The following is a 6,000-nucleotide window of genomic DNA, read 5'->3' on the forward strand; positions in this document are numbered from 1 at the left end:
TTCCAGATGGATATGGGGGGTCAGGGTGGAGGGGTAAGGAAGGGATGGGCTGGAGGCACCAGCCAAGAGGACAGCGAGGATCTCTGGCCATCAAGAGCATCCTTTAAGGAGTGTGAGCCTGGGGAAGGTAAATAAGGTGAAGGCCAGATGGTCTCACTATGCGAGGGTGATGTCCACACAGCCAAGGTCCTACCTTGAGACTTGACACACAGCAGATATGCAGGAACTGGTAGTGAAATCCAGTCCTATCAACTGGGTATAATATAAAGCCATGGGCTCAGGCTGACCCAGCTCTGTCCCTCTTGCTGTGTGACTTCAGGGGAGTAGAACAACATCTCTGAGCAAAGGTCTCCTGATATGTCCAATGGAAATTGGGAACATTTATCCATTCAGCTTTTATCCATTCATTTATCCGTTCAACAGATGTGTATTGACCACCGACTACATGTTAGGCTCTGTTCTAGGAACTAGGGAGACATTGGTGAACAACAATAACAACAAAAATCCCTACGCTTGGGAGTAGTTGTTGTTGTTCTGACTCTTTGTGACCCCATGGACTGTGGGACGCCAGGCTTCCCTGTCCTTCTCTATCTCCCAGAGTTTGCTCAAACTCATGTCCATTGAGTTGGTAAATGTAGGGTAAGGGAGTTAGAGAAGACAAGGTTCGGAAAAAGAACGAGACCGGCACTTTACAGGAACAGATCACCTTTAATGAGGCGAGAAGGGGCAGCAGTCAGATTAGTGAGCTGTTGCACTAACCCAAGAAAAGAGTAAGTATATATAGGCATATACGTGGAAAGCTACTGTCTTAAGGGAGCCTGTTCTTCTCCAAGGTTGTTCGGAGTAGTTATCTCTTAAAGGGCTGGGGCAAGGAATTCTGGACACCGGCCAGAGGCTGGACTGGCTGGGAGCTGGGTGTAATCAACCTTAAAGTCCTTTTTTTTTTTCTTCCTTCGGGTGAGAGAGGTCTTTGTTTTGCTTAGAATGGTGGGGAGGACCTGGAGGGGAGTTTCAGCTCCAGGCTATTTCGAGCCATGTAACTTCCCTTCAGTGATGCCATCCAACCATCTCATCCTCTGCCACCCCCTTCTCTTCCTGCCTTCAACCTTTCCCAGCATGTCAGTGAGTCAGCTCACTGACTTAAGCTGGGAGTCATAAATCAGTGAGTCATCTCTTCGAATCATGTGGCCAAAGTATTGGAGTTTCAGCTTCAGCATCAGTCCTTCCAATGAATATTCAGGGTTGATTTCTTAGGGGACTGATTGGTTTGATCTCCTTGCAGTCCAAGGGACTCTCAAGAGTCTTGGGAGTAGAGATAATGAATAAAATAAATTAATAAGATATCTTGTATCAAGAACAAACTAGTGGTCACCAGCAGGGAGAAGGAAGAGAAGAGGGTCAAGATAGGGATAGGCGATTAAGAAATAGAAACTACTATGAATAAAATAAATAAGCAACAAGTATATATTGTACAGCAACAGGAAATACAGCCAGTATTTTGCCTTTTTTTTTTTTTTTTTTTTTGGCTGCACTGAATCTTTGTTGTTGCTTGAACTTTTCTCTAATGACAGCGAGCAGGGGCTACTCTTCCTTGTGGTTCGCAGGCTTCTCATTGCGGTGACTTCTCTTGTGACGCACAGGCTCTAGACGCACGGACTTCAGTAGCTGCGGAGCCTGGGCTCAGGAGCGGCAGCTCAAGGGCTCTAGAGCTCAGGCTCAGTAGTGTGGCACACGGGCTTAGTGGCCCCGAGGCATGTGAGATCTTACCAGACCAGGGATCGAACCTATGTCCCCGGCATTGGTAGGCGAATTCTTGGCCACTGGACCACCAGGGAAGTTCGTTATAAGTTTAAATGGAGTATAATCTATAAAAATGTTGAGTCACTATGTTGCACACTTGAAGTTAGTATAATATTGTGAACCATCTATACTTCAATAAAAAATATATCTTAGAAATGTTGTTAGATAGGCATAAGCAGAAAAAAGAAGAAAAATAAAGCACGCAAGAGGAATCGAGTGTGCATAGTGGTGGCGTGCATGGCAATAGTAAGGAAGATCACAGAATATAGATCACACAAAACATGGTCTTGGACCACAACCAAACTACACTAGAAATCACAGAACAAGAACTGGAAAATCCACAAGTAGGTGGAAATTAAATCTCACCCACAGAGTCAAACAGAAAGTCAAAACTTGAAAATATCTTTAATTAAATAAAAGTGAAAACATACCATACAAAAATATGTGGGGTGTAACGAAAGCAGTGCTAAGGGAAAGGTAGGGAATTATACACGTTTAAGGTGTTCCTTCTTAATCAGGGGCGTTCCCTGGCAGTCCAGTGGTTAGGACTCCAACTGCCATGGCACAGGTGCATGGCACAGAAAAAAGGAGAAGAAGAAAGAAGTAGAAGGTGGTGACTGGGTATATCTGAAAGTTGGTAAAAGAGTAGATGTTTTTTCTTTTCTTTTTTTCCTCAAGTAACACTCATAGGAACATCTTTTTTTTTCACCTGCATTTCTAGACATTTCTCTACATGCGTTACAGAATTATCTACATATCCATTCACTAAAGTAAAACTGTTCACAACTGGATGAGCAAGGAACACTCAAAAAAACATGGTTTTTGATTCTTTGTTTTTGGACACACCATATGGCATGTGGGATCTTAGTTCCCTCATCAGGGATCGAACTTGTGCCTCCCGCATTGGAAGTTTGCAGTCTTAACCACTGGTCCACCAGGAAAGTCCCCCCCAAATACATTTTTATACATGAGTTTTTAAATATACTTCTACAAGCAATGGGCTTCCCTGGTGGCTCAGAAGATAAAGAATCCATCTGCAATGCAGGAGACCTGGGTTTGATTCCTGTGACAGGAAGATCCACTGCAGAAGGGAATGGCTACCCACTCCAGTATTCTTGCCTGGAAAATTCCATGGACAGAGGAGCCTGGTGGGCTACAGTCCATGGGGTCTCAAAGAGTCAAGCATGATGAGTGACTTTTTTTTTTCACTGTATTTCTCCATGCAATAAAAAATGGTCAGCACATCATTTACTGATGTAACGCCCTTCTAATCTTGCTGAACAATTAGCACTCTAAGAACCACATTTTTTACGTGTCTATATGTGTATTACAGTATAGCACATCCATGCCTTGAAATAATATCACTTTCATTGAGTAAGCAGTTCTTATTACAAGAAATGTACAAGTATTGAGAACAAGAAAGTTCTCATTACAAGAAAATAAGAAGTGTAGCTATGTGCTGTTATGGATGGATGTTAATTAGACTTTATGCAGTGATCATTTCACAGTATATACGTATATCACATCATTATGTTTATACAAAAAACTAATATACTATCATATGTCAATTACATGTGCATGCTCAATGGCTCATTTGTGTTGGACTCTTTAAGACCCTACGGACTATAGCCCACCAGGCTCCTCTGTCCATGGGATTATCCCAGGCAAGAATACTGGAGTGGGTTGCCATTTCCTTCTATAGGTGAGCTTCCCAAGCCAGGGATCGAATCCCTGTCTCCTGTGTCTCCAGCAATGGCAGGCAGATTCTTCACCACTTCACCACCTGGGAAGCCCATGTCAATTATATCTCAGTTTATAAAGAAGAAGAAGGGAGGAGGGGAGGAGAAAGAGGAGGAGGAAGTGGTGAGAAGGAGGGGAAGAGAAGCTGATCAGGAAACACCTGACAATTGAAATCCACAGAAGGAGGTGGGGGGAAGGCCCTGTAAATATGTGGAGAAAAAGCATTCAAGTCTGTGCAAAGGCCCTGAGGACAGCAAGCTTCTGGTGTCCTGCAGAAACTGGAAGTCTGAGATCCAATGTCTCCCTCTCAGTGAGACTTTATAAAACTCAAGTTGCAAGACTGCCCTTTTCCATACACTCCACTCATTATGTTTTTCCTCAACAGGTATCACCATCTTGTCACACATTAGGTGTCCAATAAGATGACTGTTGAATGAATGAGTGACCGTCCAGCCTACCAAACCCTGACTAAAGTCAGGCCCCTCCGGGCTCACTGATTCCTCCACTACCAGCCAGCCTCCTTCCACGTAGGCAACAGAATTCCAGGGCAGCTCATGCTACAACTGTTGTTGATGTTCAGTCCCTAAGTCGGGTCTGACTCTTTACAACCCCATGCACTGTAGCACGCCAGGCTCCTCTGTCCCTCCACTGTCTTCCGGAGTTTGCTCAAATCCATGCTCATTGAGTCAGTGATGCCATCCAACCATCTCATCCTCCATCGCCCTCTTCTCCTCCTTCCCTCAATCTTTCCCAGCATCAGGGTCTTTTCCACTGAGTTGGCTCTTCTAATCAGGTGGCCTAAGTATTGGAGTTTCAGCTTCAGCATGAGTCCTTCCAATGAATATTCAGGGTTAATTTCCTTTAGGACTGGCTGGTTGGATTTCCTTGCTGTCCAAGTTACCCTCAAGAGTCTTCTCCAGCACCACAGTTCGAAAGCATCAATTTTTCAGCATTCAGCCTTCTTTATTGTCCAATTCTCACATCCATACATGACTACTGGAAAAACAATAGCTTTGACTACACGGATTTTTGTCAACAAAGTGATGTCCCTGCATTAAATACGCTGTCTAGGTTTGTCATAGCTTTTCTTCCAAGGAGCAAGTGTCTTTTAATTTTGTGGTTGCAGTCACCATCCACAGTGATTTTGGAGCCCAAGAAAGTAAAATCTGTCACTGTTTCCACTTTTCCCCCGTCTATTTGCCATGAAGTGATGGGGAGCGATGGGACCGGATGCTCTGCCCTTATTTGGCTACAATTACAGGCGCCCATCTGGTCGGTCTTGGGCGTCTCCTCGGTGACTGGCAGGAAGCGCTTTTCACGCACCCATCAAACTGAGGCGAGGTCTTCCCCAGGGACTGTCTGGGACACGCTGACTTATTTCTCCTCCTCCTCCGGAACTGAATTACCCAGAGCTTCCGAACTCCCATCCAGCGGACCGAGGCGAGGCTCAGACTCCACCCAGAATTTTCTCCCCATCCTTGGCCCCACCTGGGGCCTCTGAGGCCGACCTGCCCACAGTTCTAATGCAGCCCTGCCTGGTGCCGAGTGGGCGGGGTGGCTAGCGCCGCCGGGGAGGAGGCAGGAGGGGCGGGGAAGCTGTGCGCTCTGATGCAGGGAACACGGGCGAGGAACACCGGAAACTCTCCTCGTCAGATGGCTGGTAGAGAAAAAATAACAGGAAGGCACGGGTGACTGAGGCTCGGCCCCTCCCTCACCCCTTAATACCGCAGTCACTCTAATATGATCCCCCCCAGGTCTCCAACTCTGCGTATAGACAGACCGGGCTGAAACATTTGAGTCCTGGGCCTGCAGGACAGAATGGTCCAGAGTCACCGCCCCCCCACCTCCCCCACCGCCTCACTAGGACCTCCTCATTCTCTAGTGAGACGACTGGTCGTGTGAAGTCTCTCAGTCGTGTCCGACTCTTTGCGACTCCGTGGACTGTAGCCTACCAGGCTCCTCCGTCCGTGGGATTCTCCAGGCAAGAGTACTGGAATGGGTTGCCATTTCCTTCTCCAGGGGATCGTCCCGATTCAGGGATCAAACCCGGGTCTCCCGCATTGCAGGCAGACGCTTTAACCTCTGAGCCACCAGGGAAGCCTAGTGGCTTAGTTAGAGAGTGAGCGCCAAATTAAAATAATAAGAATGACAGAACTTCCCTGGAGGTCCAGTGGTTAAGACTCCGCACTTCCAACGCGGGGAGGCGGGGGGTGCGCTTAGAACAACCAAAAAAAAAAAAAATGTTTTAAATAGAAAAAGTTAATAAACACTTTGATAGATAATAGTAGTGAGCGTGTTTGGGGCACATCCTAGATGCCTGACAGGAAACTTTCCACACGGCCATCAAACTGACTCCTCCATACGACCCTGTTCATGTATTCCTGTGTTGGTTTTGACAACTACTTACTAAGCACCTACTGTGTGTCTGTTCCATTCCTGTGTTCCAGGAATATAGCAGTG

This window comes from Bos mutus, chromosome 7 (genome assembly GCF_027580195.1).
Source record: "Bos mutus isolate GX-2022 chromosome 7, NWIPB_WYAK_1.1, whole genome shotgun sequence".
Lineage (NCBI taxonomy): Eukaryota > Metazoa > Chordata > Mammalia > Artiodactyla > Bovidae > Bos > Bos mutus.